Below are 24,900 nucleotides of genomic sequence, written 5' to 3' on the forward strand. Positions count from 1 at the left end.
TAGTTTAGAATATATTTCTGATTTGTGTAATGGGAACTGAAGTGGAAATGTTGGGATTCGGAGCGAACGGCCAAGAAAGAATTCTTCAGACGTCTTTGGTGCAAAAAAGTAGTTTCATGAAAGCAAAGGACAGGACCCATGGGCAGAAAGAGCTGCTCTGGGGTTGTGACGGGTGACTGATTGTATACCTTCAGGTTGGGAGGGGGTTAGGGATAGCATAGCATACATCTCTAAGGAATTTTGGCAGCAAGGTTTCGAGGACCTTGAGGGGGCTAACTATTGTTAGGAAAAGATCATAAAGTACTGTCTAGTAAAACTTCAGTCATAAGACCCTCTAGATGTATATCAGTGAGGCCATATGCTTGGAGGATGATTACAAACCTGTATCTTGGGGGGTAGAGATAATGGAAGTTCCCAAAGGAATTTCTATGTGTGAAAGTAGACTCCCAGGATCCTGGGGGGGGCAGGCGGGCGGGATAATGTTAAGCTAAGATTGCCTTTTGTCCCTTAGCAAAGTGTCCGCATCGAGGCAGCTGAGCTCCCAGGGGAAGGTCACTCTGCCTGTCTCAAGGACTTACCACTGGACTGTAAGTAGTAAGGAAATTTAATTTCTTCTTTTGCCTTTGTTTCCCATATCAGGATCCTCCTGCTAAAGGAATTTCAGGCAGCAGCCAACAGGTTTTAGAGACATTTTTGTGGGCAGTGGTACTCTTGAAACATCCCTAACTACCCCCACCCTGCCAAGAAAGGCTGGTCTTGTAGGGTTGGGACTTGCTTTCCACCAGTGTTTCTCACCTCCAGGTGGGCCTTAGAGTGACATTGCTTTGTCAGAATACAGTTCTGGGCTCCAGACCAGACCTACTGCCCAGACATGTACCTTTGGGAAAAACTTTCCAGGTTCTTCTGATGCTACCCTGGCTTAGAGCCGCTGCTTTAGACAAACCAGAGTGACTTTCTAGTATGTCTAAAATATGGTTCAATTTAAAGAACTCCAGTTGGGTGTCTCTTTCTGAGGATACAGCAGTTCTTTTCTGAGAGGAGTATGTCCTCTTGTACACTTGGCCTTGTTAATTGGGTGTAATGATTTCATAGTGACGATAATAGCTAACTTAGGCACTTTACATGTATTAACCCGTGCAGTTCTTGCCGCAGCCCTGCGAGTTAGGTGCTATCACGTGTCCCTTCGGCATGACATATCCAAAGTCACACACAATACCTGGGATGGAGCCAGGTATTGAACCCACGCAGCCTGGCTTAGGAGTCAGTGCCCTTGTCCCTCATGTTATCCATCTGTCTTAATCGCAGATAGGACTGTCTTGGAAGAGGGCTTTGGAACATGCCGCTGTTACCCAAGGGTTGTGGAAATTTGGTAAGAACTGGTAGCCTCTTCTCCGCTGACTTTATATTGTTTCTTGGTGTATCCTGGCTGGGTCCAGATGTGAAGAGGACTCCTACATCAGAGCGGATGTGTGTGCAAGCAGGTGGTAAGGGGGAGGGGTAGAGCACATTTACAAGCCCGCCTCTCCTATTTACTCCTTCCACTCTCCCACTTATTACCGAGGCGTGTGGGATTGGTTCGCTCTAAGGGTGGTAATTTGGGAGTCACTTCTTTGGCTTCCTTCACTGTAGCGAAAATGATAGACTCGTTGCTCTTTGAAGGTGAATGTCTCTTTGAGAGAGCCTGAGAATGACTTTCATTTCATCTGTATTCGGGAGAGAACAGAACACAGTTCCCAAAGGCCTGGTGCTAAATAGTCGTTTGAGGAGGGCTTCATGTGGGAGCTCTTTGCAGCCTGGAACAGGCTGTAAAATAGACTGGGGGATATACTTGCTTTAGACTGACCTGCCCAGACAGAACATTGTGGGGCACTCAGGCAAATGCAGCCGGTGTGAAATAACAATTAGAATGGCCACTTGCTATGTGCTGGGCACTGTGCTAGGTCATTTAGGACACTTTGTCCCTTATCCTGGTGGATATCTTGGTTCCCATTTTATGGAGCAAGAAACCAACTTAGAAAGTTAAATTATGAGTCTTACGGTCACACAGATAAGTGATGCAGTCAGGATTTGAGCACATTTCTCTCAGACTCCAAAGCCCTGAGTATTACTTCCTATAATACTTCACTCTTCTGTGAAAGAAAACTGTGTGGTCAGCTTTGCAGCAGCATTAATTTGTAAATAAAAGCCTTCTTTCCTGATTTAACATGAAGATCTTCTTTTGGATGTAAGGAATAAAATAAACACTGCTAACTGCTGTCCTGAAATGAAGGAAGTAAAAGAAATGAATGAATGAATGAATGAATGAGTGAGTGAGTGAGTGAGTGAGCTGGACTGGTGGTAGATTTGTAGAGCATGGGAGATCCCTCCCCCAGGATACTCAGGAACTCTGATCATCTTCTAAATAAGTCTGTTGGGGTCCTTCGCCCTCCCACCCTATTAAACATGATATAATATCTGGACCTTGAAGTAGCAATTTGTATTTCTGGCTACATTTAATTCCTGACTTATTTACTCTTGATTTCTTTCCCTTAAATTAGTTGTACCTCCTATTCCTCCCCTTTTCTTTTTTTCCCTACTGTCCTTTCCAGTAGAAGGTTTTGCTTGCCAGGATCATTTGGTTTAAGGTGGATAATGTATGTAATTTTAAAAGTTCAGATTTCTTTGAAAAAGTCTGAAAAGGATTAATAAAGGCATATCCATCAATTCATGAACCACAAAAATTAGGATGAGCTTTCCAACAAATGTTGTTATTATAATACTTACTGTTCCATTTTCAATTCAGACATTATAGATGCCCCGAGGAAACAGACACAGAGGGAAAATGAGATGTGATCATATTAATTATGATTTCACTTCTGCGGTTAAATAGATTTCTAGCTAGAGTCAGGGTTGCTTCTTAATTAAACAAGTATTTCTTGAGGGCTTGAAATCTGCCAAACTCTGTACTAGTCTTTGATTTCACCTGTTCCTTGGGTGCTAGTGCCATTTCAGCTCTGAGTTGGTTTTAAAAATTCTTTGCAGCAGCTCTCAGAATAATTTAGGTCGGAGTTTAGGACTGTCATTCCATGAAAGCCATTTTTCCATGTACTTGAAGGGTAACATCATATCTGTCTTTTTTTTTTTTCATTTGGGTTCTCTGTTATTCCTCTCCTTTCTCCTCCTCCTTTTCTTGGCCTTACGTTCTTGATTAGCAAGAAATACCAAAATTAACTTAAAGAAATTGTATAGATCCGTGCTTCCTATCAAGTGGCCTTCAGACCATCAGCATTATAATCACTTGTGCTTGTTAAAAATGTATATTTCTGCGACAACAGGGATGGACCTAGAAGGTATTCTGTCAAGTGTAATAAGTCAGAGAAAGACAAATACCATATGATTTCACTTCTATGTGGAATCTAAAAATCAAAACAAACAAACAGCAGAAACAGACCCATAAATACAAAGAACAAATTGAAGGTTGCCAGAGGGAAGGGGAATGAAGGGAATGGGCTAAATGGGTGAGGGGGGATGGGAGATACAGGCTTCCAGTTATGGAATGAATAAGTCACAGGGATAAAAGGTACAGTGTAGGGATATTGTAATAGTGTTGTGGAATCACTGTGCTGTACACATGAAACTAATGTAAAATTGTGTGTCAGCTATAATCCAATTAAAATAAAATGCATATTCTTGTGTCCCACCCCAGATCTGAATGTGAGAACTGCTGAATTAAGAGTTACATGCATGTTATTTTTATGCTAGCGGTAGAATGTTCTCTTTTTCTCTTTGAATAAAGAGGTAATCTCATTTTCCCCCTGAGTTAATGTACTCTGATTAAAAAACAAAAATGAAAACGATAAAAAAACGCTTCCAAAAAGAATGCTGGAATTAGGTTTTAGAATTTGAGAAACTTTTCTTTAGATTTTTACTGAAACTCAAGTTGTTCTTTCATCCACTGTGGGTATCCTCAAATTATTATTAGCAAACTACCCAATTCTTTGACTTTTTAAAAATGAAAGAAGTTTCATTAATTTGAAGTCCTAGTTCAAGCGACTAATATTTTATTTATTTGTTTTTTTAATGTTTATTTTTATTTTTGAGACAGAGAGCATGAACGGGGGGAGGGGGAGAGACAGAGAGAGACACAGAATCTGAAGCGGGCTCCAGGCTCTGAGCTGTCAGCACAGAGCCTGATGGGGGGCTCGAATTTGTCACCTGTGAGATCATGACCTGCGCTGAAGTCGGACGCTCAACTGACTGAGCCACTCAGGCATCCCAAGCTACTAATGTTTTAAAATGAGTCAGAGGAGTCACAGAGTTGTGGTTGGTGGCAAAACTGGATAGAAACAGGTTCTGATCTGTGCCCATCAGCTGTGTGACTCTAGGTAAGCCCTTTCAACATTCTGTCCAGTAGCAGATGGCATGGGTATGTGGTGACTTCCCTTCTGGTTCTGATTGAGTCGGACCTTGTGGAAAGAGAAATAGAAGATGTTGACAGATAGGCCTGTATGCTGGAGAGGGAAAGTTTTGTATCGGTAGGAGGGACTTTTAAAATGAAATACATGATGGCCGAAGGAAATACAGTCCATCAGTCCATAAAGAATAAGAATATTGAAGTTAAAAAGAAATGATTGGGAGTTTCTTGTATTCATTCAGAACAACAGTGCAGTACTTACCCAGATTCCCGGTTACTGAAGCCCAACCAGGAAATGGACTTCCTTAAGGCAAGGACTGCCCTTTGTTTGACACATTTCATTTGCTGTACTGTTGCCAGGTACGTTTGTGCCATTTTATAGATTTTGGTAGAAGTGGGTGATGGTAGGATCTGGGGAGAGCATACGTCTTACATATTAGAAACTGCCACTATTCGAGGAAAGAAACAAAGCATCCTGCTTTAAGAGATTCATCCGTCCTAAGCCAATTCAAACAACTGGAGAATTGAGGAGAAATTGGAGTTCAGTAAATGATTTCTTGCTTGTGCTGTTGTATTCCATTTCTGTCTGTTGAGTTATGGAGAGAAGGATGGATATCAAAGTATATAAAGTATATAAAAAAGTATAGCAAAGTATAGAAAGACCAGTGTTAAAGACCAGTGTTCCTTAAATCTCAATAACTTACGGGCCTCTTTATTTAAAGGAAAAAATTTCTCACAAATCCCCAGTACTAACATGAATATTTTTATTATGAAGTAGCTTAAATATGCTCAAACATAAAACTTGGTATAAACTCCTTATGCTTCAGCTCTTATATAACTATTAAACAATGACAAATTTATAGAGTAAATTCAACAAAGCCACAAAACCAATCACCTTCAAATTAACATTAATTTGTCATGACAGATAATGTTGTTTGATTAAAATGAAACCTCTCTTTGGAAATGTGATTATGGTTCTAACACCAAAGTTTTAGTTCTTTTGAGATCTGTGTGTAACTCAGTTCTCCTTCCACCTCCCTGTATTCAAAACTTCAAAAGCACCTTCTTTTGGCAGGAATGCATGATTTGGTTGCTTAATTTAGGTTTATTTATTTTTCTTACTTGTCCTTGATGATTAAAATTATACCACCGGATGCCATGCCAATCAAAAACATGAATGCAAACTCACTTTTGATCAAGCAAGAAGGTGGGATTTGGTACCTTGTTGCACATGGGATAGGTGGAGGGAGGAGACGGGCCGTTGGTACCTGCTATATTGGGTTTCTGATTTGGATGAGTTTGAATGGTGCCATTGAGCAAAATGTAGAACAAAGGAGGAAAAGTAGGTTTTGAGGGAAGATGATTAGTAGGGGACTTAGGTTTCCAGCAGTAGAGTGGATTGGATACTCTGACATGCTTCCCCACTGTAATCTGGATAAAACATTTTTTAATGTACTTCTGGGATCACAGGAGCTAAAACATCTCCAAAATCTCCTACCTCAATTAGATCAACCATCTAAGGGTAAATTAAACCAAAGCTGAGAGCTTTGTATATAAACAAATACAAAAGATAGATTGCCACAGGGGCAAATGATGATATCCCCACTGTGTTTGGAGACTGAGCCTTGGGTCAGTGGCAAGGTGGACGAGCCTGCCTTTTGCTAGGACCTGTAAAAAAAACCCAAGGTGGCCCAGGTAGGTAGCGCCCGTTGGCTTTTGGGGGAAGCAAATGCAAGTCCTTTCTGGAGGAAGGCATTCCCTTCTTTGGACCTTATGGTTCTCCTAAGACCAACCAAATATCAATTCAGAAAAAAAGATCTCTAATTCTTCTAGAAAACAAACCACCAAGAGTGAGAGTCACCAGAAACAAAGACCAATAAATTTAGAATCCTGAGCACTTCAGGTATGAAAATGATCTGATGCAGAATATAAAATAACTATGTTTGAAATGCCTTAAGAAATAAAATAGTTACAAATCAGTACAGAGAGCGCGAGATAAAAATTGACCAGGCATATTATGTAGCCATAAAAAGAAGGAAAGCTTGCCATTTGTGACAACTTGGATGGGCCTTGAGGGCTTTATGTTAAGGGAAAAAGTAAGAGAAAGACAAATGCTGTATGATCTCACTTATATGTGGAATTAAAAAAAAAAACCCAAACTCCTAGAAACAGAGAACAGGTTGGTGGTTGCTTGAGGAGAGGAGTGGGGGAAATGGTGAAAGTGGTCCAGGTACAAACTTTTAGTTATAAGTTCAGGGATATAATATGCAGCATAGTGACTACAGTTAACAATACTGTATTTTATATTTGAAAGTTACTAAGAGAGTAGGTCTTAAAAGTTCTCATCAGAAGAAAAAAAATTGATAACTATGTGAGGTAATAACTGATGTTAATTAAACTCATTGTAGTAATTATTTTGCAACATATACAAATGGTAGATCTTAAGCACCTTAAACAGATATGGTGTTATGTGTCAATTATATCTCAATAAAATGGGTGCGGGGGTGAAGAGTGGGTACAAGGGCAACATGAATCTAGGTGTTTTTGTTGTTGCTGAAAAAAAAATTGACTAGGCTGACTTTGAAAAATACAAACAAAAACAGCACCTAAAGAAAAAGTTGTAACTGTTAAAATAATTCAATAATTAGAAATAGCTGAATGGGTAATTAATGAACTAGAAAAGAAGATTTGAAAGAATCGGAATGTAACACAGAAATGAGAAGAAAAACACGAAAGTGTAGTTGAAAGGTAGAAAGACTATAATGAGATCTGTTCAGAGCCCCAGAAAGATAATAACAAATGGAGGGACATTATATTTGAAGAGCTAGTATATAATTTTTAGAGTTTATGAAGGACATAAATGACCAGTGTTCCTTAAATTCAAGTAATTTATGGACAGATGAGGGGAGCACAGTATAAACTAATAAAAAGAAATCCATGTCTACATATAGGTGTACACTTCAGTACACCAAAATAAAGATGATCTTAAGAACATACCAGAAGAAAAGGGTAATTGTTCATCAAGGGAATAATGAGCTGACAGCTGACTTCTCAACAGCAATAATGGGGAATGGAAAAATATCTACAAAATGCTAAAAGAAAAATCCTGTTTGATTGTATACCAGCAGAACTGTCATTCAGGAAAAAGGCAAAATGTGCTTTCCAAAAATCTAAATTGTTTTTAATGTTTTATTTTATTTTTGAGAGAGAGATCGGGGGAGAGGAGGAGGGAGGGAGGGAAGGGCAGAGAGAGGGAGACACAGAATCTGAAGCAGGATCCAGGCTCCGAGCCCGACGCGGGGCTTGAATTCACCAACCGTGAGATCATGACCTGAGCCAAAGTTGGACACTTAACCGACTGAGCTACTCAGGTATCCCTGCTTTCCAAAAATGTAAAACTTGCCATGACAGACTTTTATTAAGATACTTCTTAATGGATATACTTCAGGAAGAAGAACGTGATTCTAGGAGGAAGGGCTGAGATGCAAAAAGGAATGGTAAAGAAATTGATAAACATATAGGTAAATCTCATTAAAATTAAATAAAATTAAAAGTTTTTTAATTTAAAATTTATCTTTTAAGTAGTTCCACACCCAGCGTGGGGCTTGAACTTATGACCATGAAATCAAGAGTTGGATGCTCTACCATCTGAGCCACTCAGGCACCCCTAATTTAAATATTTTTAATTTAAAAATTAAAAATTTTCTTCAGTCATACTAGCCACATTTCAAGGCACATGTGGTTAGTGGCTACTGTATTGAATAACACAGATATGGAACATTTCCATCATTGAAGAAAGTTCTGGTGAACAGCACTGTTGTAGAACAATGGAGGGGAAATACATTAAGATAATTTCTACAGTTCATTTTAAGATGCCATTGTTTCAAGAGTCACCATTATATAGTACATGTAAAAAATTTTAGGAAACACATTGCCAATTTTTTTAAAGATTCTATCTTATTTTTTAAAAAGTTTTTAATGTTTATTTTATTTCTGAGAGAGAGAGAGAGAGTGTGTGTGTGAGCAGAGAGAAAGAGAGAGAGATAGAATCTGAAGCAGATTCCAGGCTCTGAGCTGTCAGCACAGAGCCCAGCATGGAGATCATGACCTGAGCCAGGTGAGATCATGACCTGAGCCAAAATCGGGTGCTTAACTGACTGAGTCACCCAGGTGCCCCTAAGATTTTATTTTATTTTATTTTATTTTTTCAACGTTTATTTATTTTTGGGACAGAGAGAGACAGAGCATGAATGGGGCAGGGGCAGAGAGAGAGAGGGAGACACAGAATCGGAAACAGGCTCCAGGCTCTGAGCCATCAGCCCAGAGCCTGACGCGGGGCTCGAACTCACAAACCGCGAGATCGTGACCTGGCTGAAGTCAGACGCTTAACCGACTGCGCCACCCAGGCGCCCCTAAGATTTTATTTTTAAGTAATCTCTGTATCCAGCTTGGGGCTCAAACTTACAGCCCTGAGATCAAGAGTTGCGTGCTCTGCTGAGTAAGCCGCCAGGCACTCCTGTTGCCAAAACTTTTTTAAGCTGCCATTTTTATAAGACACGTCTCAATATCACCTGTGTGAAAATGTGAAGAAATGTGCCTCTTGGGATGGATGCCATTAGGGGTTAGAGCATTAATGGCATGGACATCCAGGAGTTGTGATCCAAGTAGGTTGGACATAGATGGACAAAGATCTGGCCTGGAGACAAAGCATGGTGCGTATTTGGCGCATAGAGTAGGTCTCAGTCAATGTCTGGTGAGTGAATGGGTGATGTACTGCATGGGTGTGTGGGAGTTATCAGGATACCCTGTAGTCGGGCCTGGGAATGTGGTTGAAGTCACCAACAGATTTATATGAAGTATGAGGAGAGTCAGGATGAAGCCTTGGTGAACACGATGGGTATTCTAGTGGTCATGTAGAAAGGAGCCTACGAAGGAGCCTGAGAAAGAGACTTCAGAGGTGGGGAAGAACCAGGAAGACTTTGGGCAACCTGAGACTAAAGGGTGAGGAAGTGAGATGTTGTGTCGACTCTGCCAGGATAAGGCCTATGCATTCCTGAGGTAAGTGTCAGCCTGCTCTATGTGATAAGGGAAGCATTGGAAATTACAAAGGCAGTAATTACAAGTCAGTAATTATTTCTGCCAGGGCATCTGAGAAGACTTCATGAAGGAGGTAATATCTGGGCGGGGCTTCAAAGAACAAACACTTGGCACGTCTGAGTGGTATGGCGGGGCAGTCTGGGTAGATGGAGTAACACTAACAAAAGCCTGAAATTGTGAAAACGTGTGCAGCCCTTGGCAGTAATTCCTAATGAGCCGGACTTCGCTGTGTCCAGCTTCTTTCTAGGTAAAGGTCTCGTGTTGATGAAGGAGCATCCATTCTCTAAGATCAGAAGCACACCTTTTACTAACCTTTGGTCGGATCGGAAGGTAACTAAAATAACTGCAGACCTGACCAGATACCTCCCAATGCTCTAAATAGACTACTTTATACATGATTTTCAGAACATAATCTTAATACAGAATTTATTACTAAATTTTGAGATTTAAGTTCTGTGTGCAAAACTAATACCTGTGTTGTATTGCAAATTAGGTAATCATATGACAGACATCCTTAGACTACAGAGTGGAAAAGAGACTTAGCTTGCTCCAGTTAACCAGGTGCTAAGAAAATATGGGGCAGATAAGACTTGGGTAAAAAAAATCCCGGGTCTTTGATTTAAAAGCTAGGTAACATCCGTCAAGTGACTGGACTTCTTTATGACTCAAATTGCCCATTTAAAAATAGGCGTAATAATAGTTCTTACTTCAGGATGGACGTGAGGATTAATGGAAAGCACTTAGCAAAAAGTTTCCCATTATCATGAAAAAAATATTTCGATACTTTCTTCTGTAAGAAAATCTAGTAAAACCCAGTGGTTCCCAATCATGGCTGTGCATCAAAGCATCATGGCGAGATAGTTAAAAAATGAAGAAGACTTCCCGGACCCTACCCCAGACCTGGTATGTGTGTCGTAGGAACTGGGCTTTGGACTTTGTATTTTTTTGTAGGAACTCCAGGGTTAGGAAGTCTTCTGTGGAGTTGAGTATCATTTTGGTCACTTTTCCTCAGATACTTTTTTCCTTGCTCTACAGTGTTTTGAACATTGGCTCTTAGTGTTTGCTGAGTATGTGAGCTTTCAGGTTATTAATCCTGGTCACTGTGTGGCTCTTTACTCCATACCTTCTTTTGTCTTTCTTCCTCTTTTCTCACCCCCTTCTCCTCCATCCCATGCTGAATTTTTAGACAGTTGTGTTGACAGTGTCCTGGACAGCCTAGTTCTCAGGCCCTTTTTATTTATTTTTGTAATAAAACAGATTAAAAAAAGAAACTTTTCTAAGGCAGACATTTGGCATGTTAAAATGGAACTTCAGTTTAGTTTCTAAAATAAACAATTCGGCTTTTTTTTAAATTCTTTAAAATATGAGTGCTCCAGGAAATGCTTCTAAAATAACTGATATTCCCCTTGTTAACACTGGGGTTGTTAATTGGCTGGATTCCAGCGTGTGTTCTTTTTCCTTGGTAGGGGGCAGGGGGCCAGTGTGGAGAGAGTGCTCTACTCCATGCCAACACACAAATTGTAGTCCCACAAACCTAAGAGTGTGGTTCATATGCTCGCAGTAGTTATCTGGTATATTGTAAAATGTGTTCTGGAGATTAAGAAGTAAAAATTTTAGGGGCCCCTGGGTGGCTCAGTCAGTTAAACGTCTGCCTCTTGATTTCGACTCAGGTCATAATCTCACAGTTTGGCGGATTGAGCCCCGCTTTGGGCTCTGCGCAGACAGTGTGGAACCTGCTTGAGATTCTCTCTCTCTCTCTCTCTCTCTCTCTCTCTCTCTCTCTCTCTCCCTCCCTCCCTCCCTCCCTCCCTCCCCCCCTCTCCCCCCCCACTCCCTCTCTGTCCCTCCCCTGCTTGTATGCATACTCTCTCTCTCAAAATAAACTTAAAAAATTTTTAAAAAAGAAGTAAAATTTATTCTAATTGGATCAGTTAGAATATTCCTTTTAACTTTTGTGTGTAGGTAGTTTGGTTAGAAGAATCACCGTATTGCAGCCTTGCTGCTTACTCTGTCTAGTTCATATATTGTGCATTTCATATGGATGAGAAATGACTAAAACGTCAGCTTTATCAGGGCGGAAATTATGGTCCCCGGCACTTAGAATAGTGCCTGGCACGTAGTGTTGGAGAAGAATATATAAATGAATGAGCTGACAATTAGACAACCAAACTAAAAGCCACGTCTACCACTTTTCATTGAGAAACTTCCTCAAGGACTCTTAAAGGTAACAATACCTGATATTGGTCTGGTATCTGGATTGGAGGCTGCCTGCGTGTTCCCATAGCTCCCTGTGCCTCACGCAAGTCACACTGCATTCCTCAACCTAAGTCCTTTTGCAGGAAGGGACTGGGTCTGTTCATGGTTGTGTCCTCAGTGCCTTATCTGGCAGCATTGCCGTTTCTTAGTAAATATTTGTTGAATGAACATATAGAGCTAAAGTTTCCATAATGTGTTCATATTTGGTTTTATCGGTTGGCAGTCCCATGAAGTTGGCTGATGGTATCACACCAGTTTTACAAATGATGTAACAAAGTTAAAGAGCATACATTAGTTATCCCAGAAAGCCTCAGGTCATTGTAGGACTGCAAGCTCTAAATCTGCCTGTGTCTTCATCCCTTGTTCTTTCCAGAACAGCCTTGAAAATATTAGTAAGCTCTGGGTGTTGTATGTAAGCGATGAATCATGGGAATCTACTCCCAAAGCCAAGAGCACATTGTATATACTGTATGTTAGCTAACTTGACAATAAGTCATATTTAAAAAATAAAAAAAGAAATAACTGATATTCTAAAATAAATAAAATATAGTTAATTTCTTTTTAAGAAAAGCACTAAAATTAGGAATAAAATGAGTTTAGCATGGGTGAGATAAACTTTACTTTGTTTTTGGTTTTAAGTTGCCACCCAGAACAGGAACAGTTTAATTTAAACTGAATGATGAGCTTTAATAAATCAGTCTATTATTTAAAAGCAAACAAACAAAAAACATTAGTGAACATAAATTCCCCCTCCCTGCCCCCTCCGGTTGAAACCTCTACTTGAGAGCCAGAGATGGGAAGTTACCATATGAAATGAAACCTTTTCCAAATTGTGTCATGTCTTCCTCATCAGCTAGAGTCTTTGTTGGATGCCAGTTTGGGTGATTCATAAATAGATCCTTTTAAGTTGCCTGTGATGGGTACCTATGATACGTCCTTTTTGAAACAAATAAAAAATAAAACAATTTTAAGACTATACTTTTTCCTTCCAAACATTTTAAGATGTAAATTTATCAATACCGTAAATATGTTTTTGAAAATCAGATTTCCAAAGTGGTGAAAGGCATGTTCTCCAGTGTATTTTAGCCTGGTCTTCCTGGTCATTTTGATATAGAACTTTCTGAAGTGTTGAATTGGCTTGGCTGGTATTTCTGGACTCAGGCTCGAGAAGGAGAACCCTTCCCTGTGATATTAGAATAGGAAAAATAAAATGCCGGCCAAACATCTAAGATTCTCAAATGGTGGCAAGCATCTGGGTGCACGTTTCGCCAAAGGCATCACTGAAGTAAAGACCACGCAACACCCAGCCAGGGTTCCAAGAAAGCCTTTTAAAATCTGTGAGTCTGATCTAATTTCTGTTTCATCTCTATTAAGAAAGATAACTTGATGGCTCCAGCAAGATTTCATCCAGTTTGATCAGTAGGTCAGAGTTCGTTCTCCCAGCCGGATAAATTTGAACTTACCATCATCGCCTTACAAATAACTTTAAAGAGTTACTTGAACAATACCACAGAGCTTTGATTTCATTGTGAAATGGCAACAAGAATCCATTTCCCTTTGCCCGCTGTGGACATTGACCTTTAGTATTAGAACAGAGGCATCAAGGGGGAATAAATAAACTGCCAATGTGTTTCCTCCAGGATCCAGCCATGAAAATATATGGCAGGGACTTGAGGAGCAGTTTTGGGTGGAAAAAAATGCATTTTCTTTTTTAATCGGTGCCTGGCTTCTCAAATGAGGCGGGACAAGCTATTGTGTTTGTGCTGGCTCTTACAAAGCGAGATCACATCATCCCTCGATGCGGCTTTTTTTTTTTTTTTTTTTTAGCAGCTTCACAGCCCATGGCTTTGTTGTCCTGCTGCACAGTAGGACAGGCTGACGAGCAGTGAGCTCAATAAAGGCTTTTCAGGGAGCGTTTCTGAGTTTGTCATTGCCATCTGTCCTCTTCTCTCCCCTTGCTTTTCAGGCTATTCACATTTTGTGCAAATCTTGGGTTTCTGATTGGTGTGGCGGGGACACTGTAGGTGGATGCTAAGAAAGAAGTGGAGGTGAGCAGTATTTCAAATAAATAACTTAGAAGCAAAGAGAAAAATCTTGCTTGCTCTCTGAGGTTGTATCAGACATAAGATAGGAAGTATTAGGATTATTTCATTTTATTTTACGTTAGTTCTCGGGGACTGTGTTAATTTTTGAAACCACTAATGCCTCTCCCCTAAGAGTTGGGTCATTTTGGTAGGAAGAGGCCAGGACCTGATGCCATAAATCACTTGTTTGCAGCTACTGGGGTGAGCATGCATCTTTCTTCTCTCTTGCAGGTGGCTCATTGCAAGTGTAGTTTTAGCTTGTTGAAAACCCTTTGTCCTGCTTTGATTGCTGGGTATGTGCTGTTGTCAACAGGGCAAATGCTAGGACCAGAAAGCTTTCGGTGTGATAGGCAGTTTATGTTCTGGACACCTGCCGCCCGAGCACACTGCAGCCATTGTTCCTCTGCTTGAACGTGTTCTGGGCAGAGCCACCACGTCTTTTTTAGCCTGCAGTTGAGTCTTTTTTTTTTTTTTTTTTTTTTCCTGCATGCATTTCATTTTTGGTGGAACAAATGTCTGTCTTATTCTCCTGGCTTTGCTGGTATGAATTTAACATGTGCGTGTGTTTCATACAAACTTGCATTTGGAGGAGTGTGTGCTGAGACGTTGTAGTGGTGGAAAGAGTGCTGGGTCAGAGTGGAGACAGGTGATCTGGACTTTGATCCCTGATCCTCTCATCCCTGCTGTGTGGCCTCAGTAAAGATATTTGAACTCTCTGGGCATCTCACTGTCTTCATTTGTAACCTCAGGGAGTTTGGGGGTTCTTGGAATGATGGATTACCAACTCCTCCAGTGTTAAGATTCCACCACTGTGTTTTGTGTGTTCTGGGATGCTAAGAGTGTCAAAAATGGAGGGTGTCAAGTGCTCACTAGGGCCGGGCTCCTGTGAGACTGTATGTAACACCCGGAGGCACTCTTTTTAATTAAGCAAAAATTAGATGACATGACAGTGACAGAGATGATTGGATGAATTAACTAAAGGAGGGAAATAACTATGGTCTTCTTGTCTCCTTGTGGTAAGTTTGCAGAAAACAAACACAAACTTTTTATTTCTAGAAAAGTAGTGTTAATCAGTTCTGACAGTGTTATTGGACATTTGGGTTTGGAACTTCTAAATTAAGAATTGTTGAGTTGAGATAAATGAAGACTTCTTAATTTATTAGCTCTTATTGATGAGATAAGAGGAAACCCACAGATCGGGCTGATGTAGGATAGACATCCAATTCCTGATTTGTATTCTCATACTGTTTAATAAAAATCTTCTTTAAAAGTATTCTAATTCTACAAGTAATCCATATAAGTTGTAGAAAATTTGGAAAACACCAAGGAAAGACAAATGGCTTCTAATTCCATGACCCAGAAATAGCTCTTTTTTCATACTTTGGTGTCTTTAAAATATACATACTCAGTTTGTAGAATAAAATTGGGATCATACCATACATATATATATATAACTTTCCTGTATTCCTTTTGAGATGATTTTTGGGACTGAGTTTTCAAATGAAGGTACAGATTAATGTAATATTATGCGTGGCACACTTGTGACAGGGTCTGTTTTGACTTACAGAAATAGAATTGTAGACCTAGTATCTGAAAATAACACTTGTCCTGTTCCCTCTCGAACAGGCTTTCAATGTTTAGCATTTATAGATGTTGTCATAGCTAATACTATAATTAACAAATGAGGACTTCTTAATTTATTAGTTCTTAGTTCACTAATTGCTTTTGTAAGTTTCCCTCATTTTAGTTTTCCGTGCCAGAATTGTTAACTTGCAATACCAGTGAGCAGAAGTTATTTTAGCACTGTGTTTCTGGATGCCTTGATTCCTCAAGCTGAAGCATGGTAGCTAGCGTGGGCCAGGCCACAGGTTTGGCATGAAGGAGGAGAGTTAAGAGATTCCTTTTGCCCGAATATATTATACATTTGATAATATTTATAACTCACTTGTTGAATATTGGTTTCATATATCATTTTTCTCTATTAGGAAATGAAAGGTGATTAGTTTCCCCTTTGGATTATTTAGCCTATAAAATTTTCTGTTACAGCATTCACTTTGCATTGAAAATGCATTTTAAATCCTGAACCACACTGGGATTCTTTATGACCTTCCTCTAATGTGTCTTTTGGTGTGGTGCCCTTTGAAGTCCCGAAATGTTTTTCTATTTGATTGAGATTAAATCTGGGTTTCATTTTACTTTTTAAAACATATTGAGCAAGTTAATTTTCTGTTCGAGTTCCTAAGGGGAATGATTCTAGCCCTCTGTGTCCCAAGAATTCAGACTGAGCCTTGCCAGAACATTCCTGTGGTTTTCCACAGGGCAGATCACTGTGTTCATGAAATTTTAGTTGTAGCTTGTGTTTTCTGTGGTTAATTAAAACATCTGGCTTTTGAATTTTCCACAAACAGAGTATAATCGTTTGGCCGAACCTTCTCAATAATGGTTAAATACCTTAGTCCTCCTTTAGGATAGCCCACACTTGTCTTTAGGACACCTCATAAGCTGTTGTCTCTGTTCCTTAATGATTTTAAACAATTGGAAAACATTTGGGGTTATCCTGCCAAACATAAACTCTTGAGAGAGAGAGAGAGTGTGTGTGTGTGTTCGTGAATATGAATCCCTCCAATGGCTTCTGGCTTTCCCCCTCCAGGTCGGAGCTGCTGTGGGTGAGCTGCTGTGGTCTGTAGCCAAGCATGCTGTGGTCGGATCTGCCCAGCCGTGGAACAGAAACATTTGCTGGATGGAAAATCCATAAAAGAAAGCTCCTGTGAAAGCCGGAGACAGACAGTAACTTAAGCAAAATCAGGTTAGTATAAGATAAGAGAGCCTGGATGAAATGGATCGGGTCAGCTAGGGAAAAGCCATTTTGTTTATGCCATAAAGTGTTTCTGAAACTGCCTCAAATAGTCATTCCCAGTTATTCGAGAGACTCCTAGCATTGTACAAATGGAAGATAGATCTGATCCTGACGTATTTACATGTACAGTGTATCATTGTCTTCCTCCCCGCCTCCTCTGTCCTATCGTCTTGCTGGTCGTCCTCTCCTCTCTCAGGGAACATCCTCAGCGCACACATGTAAGAAGCCACAGCCAGAGGCCGCGCAGAACAACCACAGCGATCTTGGTTTTATTTTGGAGAGAAACCGTGTCCCGAGAAAGCATGGGCTTGCACTGGTGTTTTCAGACTTGCCCTCATTTGTGTTCTCACACTGGGAAGCGGGCATCATGGAAACCTGCCGTTCCTGTTGGGGTGCTGCTGGCCCTGGTTTGCTTGGCAAGATTTTACTTTTATCTCCCCCTGGACAGAAGCTAGCAACATGTTCATTTTTGGCAGGGTGTACATTTGGCATGAAGACACTCACATAGGACAGAAGAAAAGAAACGTCCTGAAAATAATAGGAATGTAGACAAATGCAAAATAGCCTCACCGTGGACCAGGAGAATGAAACAAAACCACCTCATGTGGAGCAGTAGGTGGGGACAGTTCATTTTGAGTACGTGTCCTGTACAAGGAGAGGCACTACAAACAAGCATTTCTATTGGGTGTTCGGGCAGTAACTCAGCATTATACATAATAAACAGTGAATAAATACTCACCAGGCAGGAGTGAGTCAGCAGTCTTGAGACCCTGCAAAGTAGTGAGAGTCTGTTGACTTCACCCACTCAGCATCCCTTTTCTCTTTCTTTCTTTCAATAAATCGCCTAGATTTTCCCTGGGCAGTCAGTCACCCTTGCTTTGTTTTCAGCCTGTATCATCGTCAAAGGAGGTGACCTCGCTGCCTCCGTTATGGGTTTGTGACATAAGCTTGGCTAGTCAGGGTCACAAGGATCGGTTTATGGAGGACACCACTGTTTTCACTGACCCTGTTGCAAAGAGCTTTTTCCTTTTTGTGTGTTTTTTTTTAAGCTGGAGCTGTTAGTTTCCCTCTTTGCCACCACTTAGGGAAAGCCTTTCGGAGAATAAAGTTAACACAGAGATCAGAGCAGGGAGATACAAGAGATCACTCACACACACATACACACACACACACACACACACACACACACACACACACACACACACACCCACACCGTATACAAAACCCAGATACAGCACCATCTAAAGGCAGTAACTCTGGTTTCACTTTCCTGGCAAGTTAGATAGTTTGAATTAGATGTCCATCACTTAGATCAAAAAGGTCCTGATTGGGAATGCCTTCTAGGTGTGAGGTGTTAGCGTGAAATGATTGGCACTCCCTGTCTTTAGGGGCTCACAGTGTAGGGGATGGGCCAGATTGGTATTCAGTTAGCTGACACACGATGTGAAAAATGTATCACTAGAGGTAAAACAAAAAACAAAACAAAACAAAAACAAAAAAAACCACACACACACACAAAACGAAGTTCTGTGGGAGTAGAGATGCAATTATGAATTCTGCTGGGTGTTGGAGAGACTGGCAGAGAGCTGTTATTTAACAAAGGAGAAGTAGAATTTAGTCTTCAGGAACATTAGGAAAAAATACTTTTAATTCAATTACTTGCTTTTTGAGTCTCAAAGAAAGGGAGGCTTTTCAGAGCCTACAGTTAAAATGAATAGCAGATAAGGAAGATAATTTCGGAGCTTCCCTAGTAGTAGAATCCTGGTGTTTACAGTAAACACAATTGTTTTGGGAGCAGCCAAATGAGAGGTTCCCAGAAAGTTGTCCAGAGTTTATTTTAACACCACAGGGTAACAGCTGCTCTTCTCACCTAAACCTCAGTTGGCTTTCGGTTTAAGCAGAATTCTCTAAGCATGTCATGAATTTTAAAGATTATTTCTTCTTCTTCATGCTAGACTTTATTATTATTTTATTTTTTGTGACAGACATTGCTTTTTTAAATTAACAGACTTTATTTAAAAAAAAATTTTTTTTTTTTTTACATTTATTTATTTTTGAGAGAGAGAGAAACACAGAGTGTGAGCAGGGGAGGGGCAGAAAGAGAGGGGAGACACAGAATCTGAAACAGGCTCCAGGCTCTGAGCTGTCAGCACAGAGCCCGACATGGGGCTTGAACCCAAGAACTGTGAGATCATGACCTGAACCGAAGTTGGATGCTTAACTGACTGAGCCACCCAGGCACCCCTGAATTCTGGGTTCTTATAAAGACCATTTTTATATACTTATGTCCATCAAGCCTTATTTTTTAAAATAATGTTTATTTCTTTATTTTGAGAGAGAGAGAGAGAGAGAGAGAGAACAAGAACAAGCGGGAGAGGGGCAGAGAGAGAGGGAGACAGAATCCCAAGCAGGCTCCACACTGTCAGCACAGAGCCTTATGTGGGGCTTGAACTCATGAACTGTGAGCTCATGACCTGAGCTGAAATCAAGAGTAGGACGCTTAACCAACTGAGCTACCCAGGTGCCTCTGTGGCATTTCATTATTATTTTTATTTGCAGTTTCCTAATAACACATGATTTTGAGCCTCTTTACATATCTTTGTTTGCCATCTGTATATCTTCTTTGGTGAGGTGCCTGTTAGGATTTTCTTACTGTTGAGTTCTAAGAGTTCTTTGTATGTTTTGGATACCAGTCCTTTATCAGGTAAGTCTTTTGTGGATATTTTCTTCCAGTTCTGTGGCTTGTTTTTTTCATTCTCTTAATAGTGTCTCTCTCATAGCAGAAGTTTTTAATTTTAATGAAGCCCAGAATATCAGTTATTAATTCTTTCATGGATTGTTGCTGTTGTATCTAAAAGTCACTGCCAGGGTGCCTGGGTGGCTCAGTTGGTTAAGCGTCTGACTTCAGCTCAGGTCATGATCTTGCAATCCTTGGGTTAAAGCCCCATGTTGGGCTCTGTGTTGACAGCAGCCTGGAGGCTGCTCCATATTCTGTGTCTCCCTCTCTCTCTCTCTCTCTCTGCCTCCCCCACTCGCACTCTGTCTCTCAGAAATGAATAAATGTTAAGAAATTAAAAAAAAAATAAAGTCACTGCCCAACCAAGGTCATCCAGATTTCCTAGAGTTTTATATTTCTATTATGTCTTCTAGAGTTTTATAATTTTATGTTTTACATTTAGGTAAATGATCAACAGATATTTTGAGTTAATTTTTATGAAAGCTGTCAAGGTCTTTGTCTGGATTCATATTTTGTATGTGAAATTACAGTTATCCCAGCACCATTTGTTGAAAAACTATCCTTTCTTCATTGAATGGCATTGGTTCCTTTGTCAAAGATCAGTTAACTGTACTTGTATGGGTCTGTATCTGGGCTTGCTCTTCTGTTCCATTGATCTATTCACCTGTGCCTTCACCAGTATCACACTGTCTTGATTACTGTAGCTTTTAGTAAATCTTCAACTTGGGTGGTGTTAGTCCTCTGACTTTATTCTCCCTCAATATTGTATTGGCTATTCTGGGCTTTTTGCCTTTCCTTGTAAATTTTAGAATCACTTTATCAGTATCCACTAAATAACTTGCCAGGATTTTGACTGAGATTGTGTTGAATCTGTAGGTCAAGTTGAGAAGAACAGATGTCTTGACAAGATTGAGTCTTTCTTTCCATGTATGTGGAATAACTCCATTTATTTAGAAGTTCTTTGATTTCTTTCATTAGTTTTGTAGTTTTCCTTATATGGATCTTGTACATATTTTATTAAGTTTATATCTAAGTACAGTAAAACCTTGGTTTGGAAGCATAATTCGTTCCGGAAACATGCTTGTAATCCAAAGCACTTACATGTCAAAGTGAATTTCCCCATAAGAAATAATAGAAACTCAGATGATTCGTTCCACAATCCAAAAATATTCATATAAAAATGATCACAATACTGTAATATCATACAAAATAATAAATAAAATACAATATATAAAGAAAAATAAACAAATTGACCTGCACTTACTTTTGAAAACCTCTGTGGCTGGTGTGAGGGAGACGAGAGAGGAGGGTTATTATGTAAGACAACTTTTACTATCACTAATGGAACTAATGGAATCACTGCTATTTATTGGCTCAATGGAATCTTTTCTTTTTGTGCAACTTTAACAAGGAACCTATCCAATGACGCTTTTGCTTCTTTTGAGGACAGTGTGACATTGCATTGTCATCGCTTGCATTGCTACAGCCTTATTCAGGCGGTGCATTTCTACAAAATTTTGCACTGTTTCCCACATGTTACACATCTCGCTCATCTCATTAGTAAGTAAGGGATTCCTCTGCCTTTTTCTCCCCCTCTGCAGATGAGATGCAGACGTCGACTTCTTATAAAATCTTGCAATTTCAGCCACTTGCATACCTCATTCGTGCTTCTTGATGATTTGTTTCTTGGCTTTCGCCGCAGTCATCTTCTTCTTACTGCCTTTCTTTTCAACCTTTTCCTGAATGGGAGCCATTGTATACGCTCGCACATATGTTGACTACAGAACAGCATTAATAAACTCTTGTCATATACTGTACTTAATGTAACCAGCAATAAGGCAGCAGAGAAAAGGGTCTATATCTGCAGGCAGCCTGACCCAGAATGAAGCAAAGCATTCCTAAGCTTACTCTCTGTATGGAAAAGCAAAGGAGTGTCCCTAGGTGCTTTGAAGTGACAAAAAATACACTAGTGCCAGTTGTGGGCATCTTCCAATGTTCTGAAAAGTCCCTGATTTCTGCCAAACACCACGGCCTGAGATTGAGCAACCAAACATGGGAGACACTCATCCACAATGCCACAGAGAGAGAGAGAGAGAGAGAGAGAGAGAGAGAGAGAAACCATTGGCTCAGTTGTGATCATGTGATGTTCGGCGTCATGTACTACTTATATTGGAAGACATCACTCGTTTGTCAAGTTAAAATTTATTAAAAATGTTTGCTTGTCTTGTGGAACACTTGCAGAACAAGTTACTCACAATCCAAGGTTTTATTGTAGTTTCATTTCTTGTCCAATCTGGATGTTATTACCATTATTTTCTACAGTGACTTGAAAACGACTGTGATATGAGAAAAAAAAAAAAAAAACATGCTTTGGAGTTTCTAATGAAATCATCCTATTATGTAGCTTTTGAAAAGAACAAAAGATGATAATTATGAAATTTATCTCCTTATTATTGAGCTAGTTATGCAATCAGTGAGCTTCTTAGCCACTCCTGTATCTTCTTTAGGGAAATGCCTCTTCAGATTCTTTGCATATTTTCATATTGAATTATTTGTCTGTAAGTCCGTTATCGGATATATAACTTGCACATATTTTCTCCCAGTCTCTGGCTTGTCTTTTCATTTTCTTAATGCTGTCTTTGAAGCCCAAGTTTTTTTTTCCCTGTTTTTTTTAAGTTTCTTTTTTTTTTTTTAAGTTTTTTTATTTTTTTAATTTTTTTTTTTTCAACGTTTATCTATTTTTGGGACAGAGAGAGACAGAGCATGAACGGGGGAGGGGCAGAGAGAGAGGGAGACACAGAATCGGAAACAGGCTCCAGGCTCTGAGCCATCAGCCCAGAGCCTGACGCGGGGCTCGAACTCACGGACCGCGAGATCGTGACCTGGCTGAAGTCGGACGCCCAACAGACTACGCCACCCAGGTGCCCCTTAAGTTTTTATTCAAATTCCTGTTAACATACAGTGTGATATTAGTTTCAGGTGTACAATATAGTAATTCAGCACGTCCATACAACACCTGGTGCTCATCACAAGTGCCCTCCTTAATCCCTATCACCTGTTTAACCCATTCCTCCACCCACCTCCCCTCTAGTAACCATCAATTTTTGTTCTTTACTGTTAAGAGTCTATTTCCTGGTCTGCCTCTTTTTCCTTTTTTCCCCTTTGCTCATTTATTTTGTTTCTTAAATTCCCATATGAGTGAGCTCATATGGTATTTGTCTTTCTCTGACTTATTTCACTTAGCATAATACTCTCTAGCTCCATCCATGTCATTGCAAATGGCAAGATTTCGTTCCTTTTCATGGCTGAGGAATATTCTGTTGTCTCTCTCTCTCTCTCTCTCTCTCTCTCTCTCTCTCTCTATATATATATATATATATATATATATATACACACATATACACACACACATATATATATATCACATCTTCCTTATTCATTCATCAGTTGATGGACACTGGGGCTGTTTCCATAATTTGACTATTGTAGATCATGTTACTATAAAATTGGGGTGCATGTATTCCTTTGAATTCATATTTTTGTATTCTTTGGGTGAATACCTAGCAGTGCAATTGCTGCATCATAGGGTGGTTCTGTTTTTAACTTTTTGAGGAACCTCCATACTATTTCCCAGAGTGGCTGTGCCAGTTTGCATTCCTACCAGGTGCAAGAAGGTTCCCCTTTCTCCACATCCTCACCAGCACCTGTTGTTTCTTGTGTTGTTGATTTTAGCTATTCTGACTGATGTGAGGTGATATCTCATTGTAGTTTTGATTTGTATTGCCCTGATGATCAGTGATGTTGAGCATCTTTTCATGTGTCTGTTGGCCCCCTGTTTGTCTTCTTTGGAAAAATGTCTGTGTCTTTTGCTCAGTCTTTTTTTTTTTTTTTTTTCAAAAAAATTTTTTTTTTAACGTTTATTTATTTTTGAGACAGAGAGAGACAGAGCATGAGAATGGGGAGGGTCAGAGAGAGGGAGACACAGAATCCGAAACAGGCTCCAGGCTCTGGGCTGTCAGCACAGAGCCTGGAGCCTGTTTCGGATTCTGTGTCTCCCTCTCTCTGACCCTCCCCATTCTCATGCTCTGTCTCTCTCTGTCTCAAAAATAAATAAACGTTAAAAAAAAAAAAAGTTTTTAGTTGTAAGGAAGTTCAGTCTATCAGTTTTTTCTTCTAAAGCTCATGATTTTGATGTTCCTGAATATTCCCTGAATAACTAAAGGTCATTAAGATTTTTTTCCTATGTTTTTCTCTAGAACTTTTGTTATTTTAGTCCTTACACTTAGGTTTTTGGTCCCTTTGGGGTTAAGTTTTGTGTGTGGTCTGACGTTCAGGTATATGTTAATTCTCCCTCCACTTCCCCCCATGGATGTCCAATTTTTCCAACACTATTTGCTGAAAAGACTATCCTTTCCCTGTTGATTTACCTTAGAATCTTTGTAGAAAATCAGTTGACCATAAATGTAAGAGTTTATCTCAGAGCTCTTAATTCTGTTTCTTTGATTATTTATGCCTGTCTTTATGCTAGTACCATATAATACTTGGGTTTTTGCAATGCAGTTTTTCTGTGAAAAACATTTGGTCAAGAAGTAGGGTTAAGTCTCAATGTATCTCTATTTATTTTTGCTGTTGTATCTTTGCTACTTTTCCTCTCTATTCCTGTTTAAGTTACTCTGTTAAAAGTACTAGTCTCTGGTTATTTCTCTTTGGGATAAATGTGGAGATCTGAAATAGTAGAAGAGAATGCAAACCAACTTAGATGGATTTTCTAGATAACTATATGATATGCATTACTTTAAATAAAAAAAATGCTTTGTTTTTCATAAAGATGGTAAGCATTCTAATGCTCCTTATCCATTAGAATAAAACAGATTAAAATTTTCCATTACTTCCAATAACTATTGACTGAAGTATTTACAAGTTTGGTATATTATCTCAAGAATTTCAAGAATTTCCATTAATGATTCTATGAATTGGGTCTTTTTTACATACAATGATAAAATTCGCAAAACTATTTTACTAAAAGAAAATCTATGAATTACAGTGTTTTGGGTTTTGAGGGGAGCCTGGGTGGCTTAGTTGGTTAAGCATCTGACTTCAGTCCAGGTCGTGATCTCATGGTTCCTGAGTTTGAGCCCCGCATCAGGCTCTGCGCTGACAGCTCAGAGCCTAGAGTCTGCTTTGAATTCTGCGTCTCCCTCCCTCTCTCTCTTTCTGCCCCTCCCCGATTGTACTCTGTCTCTCTGTCTCTTTCTCAAAAGTAAACAAACATTAAAAAAAAATGTTTTGAGTTTTGGGAATATAGTATGATTTTATATGTTTCATAAAAATTGGACCTTTTTCATAGTATAATTAAAATGCCATCTGTATTTTAATATTTACCTGTGCTATTTCTATCTTTGTGTTAGTATAGTTCTCAAAAAACAAGCATGCAAGACATTAAAATAATTGTATTGGAAATATGAAGACTGAAAAT

At 39.5% G+C, this 24,900-nt stretch overlaps 1 protein-coding gene across 16 annotated transcripts in view; it reads left to right on the plus strand.

The window, feature by feature from the left end:
* The window catches only part of APBB2 (amyloid beta precursor protein binding family B member 2), a 381,239-nt gene that overhangs the window by 60,968 nt on the left and 295,371 nt on the right, over nucleotides 1–24,900 (plus strand). For all 16 annotated transcript variants that reach the window (XM_043572792.1, XM_043572780.1, XM_043572783.1 and 13 more), the window contains exon 2: nucleotides 16,481–16,636. The gene's annotated coding sequence lies outside the window, so the exon portion shown is untranslated. The remainder of the gene's footprint in view (nucleotides 1–16,480; nucleotides 16,637–24,900) is intronic.

This window comes from Prionailurus bengalensis, chromosome B1 (assembly GCF_016509475.1).
Source record: "Prionailurus bengalensis isolate Pbe53 chromosome B1, Fcat_Pben_1.1_paternal_pri, whole genome shotgun sequence".
NCBI classification, from domain to species: domain Eukaryota; kingdom Metazoa; phylum Chordata; class Mammalia; order Carnivora; family Felidae; genus Prionailurus; species Prionailurus bengalensis.